Source organism: Leucopleurus acutus, assembly GCF_964270905.1.
Source record: "Leucopleurus acutus genome assembly, chromosome: 11".
In the NCBI taxonomy this organism is placed as follows: Eukaryota; Metazoa; Chordata; class Mammalia; order Artiodactyla; family Delphinidae; genus Leucopleurus; species Leucopleurus acutus.
The window spans coordinates 30,718,321-30,719,394 of record NC_139152.1 but is presented as its reverse complement, the minus strand read 5'-3'; positions in this window follow the sequence as shown (position 1 = coordinate 30,719,394).

The window sequence follows — 1,074 nt, the reverse complement described above, 5'->3', positions numbered from 1 at the left end:
CCACAGGCCCAGAGGAGCAGCTACGCCGTTCCTTGGTTGAGGCAGTTCGCTTGATGCAGAACACCTTACTTCGAGAAGTTGATTCAGGGAAGGAAACTCAGGGTGACCTGTGTCTCTGGGCTTGCTAGAAACCACGGGGATGTCTGCTGAGTGCGCCCACGGAAACGGGGGCCTGCTGCAAGTAGCCTTGCTTTCCCATTTGGAAGGCTGCGTTCATGCTGCCTTGAAGCTACCTGACATTCCCTGCTCTCGACAGGCCTGTTAGCCCTGTCAGAGTGCCTCGGGGAACGTTATGAGTCTGCTCTGTCTAAACCAGGTGCTTCCATGGCCGCGGCTCTGGTCCGCCTGACAAGCTCTAGAGCTAGAGGGAACCTCAACGTGACAAGTTGCCTCCAGCGTAGGCCCCTAGTAGCCGTGCAGAAAGGGAGGCAGGCAGCTGTCTCCATGAGTTCTCAGTCGCTTAGAGGCTTTATTTTAAAGGAAGTAGTACACTTTGGAGGACTCCTAGGCCTCTCGGGTATGCATCACTTTCCCTCCAAGTTCACCGAGTACCTCCAGATCCCTGTGGGGCGGCTGAGAAACTTCGAGGCCCATTGGTTGACCCCACTCCCCCACCCCCGGAGGCCCTCTGTGCGTGCCACGCGATGGGCTACATACTGGACGTCCCTCGAGGAGCGCTACATTTCCAGAGCCCTCGAACAGCCTCAGGACAGCATTTCGGGTGAGTCCGACTTTGTCATGGCCCTTGTGTGAGCTGCCATGGGAAAACACTGTGCTTTGAATACTTCGAGGACCTCGTACCTGAAGTCACTCTGCCCGAGGAGAAAGTCAGCATCTTACCATGCCGTGTCGCTAAGGGCACGCCCAGCACCAACACAGGCCTGGAAGTAAGGCCCCGAGTTGTGGTGTAGAAGCAGAGGCGTGCAGCAGTTGCCATGAGGCGGCGGCCTCGGTTCTGGGCACCTTCAATGGCAGCAGGGTTTCTGGACACCTAGGAGGCTGGCGTGGGCCCCCTGTTCCCAGCAGGAACACTGAGTACCGCCAGGCCCACCTGGGTCTGCTAAGCAACATCCA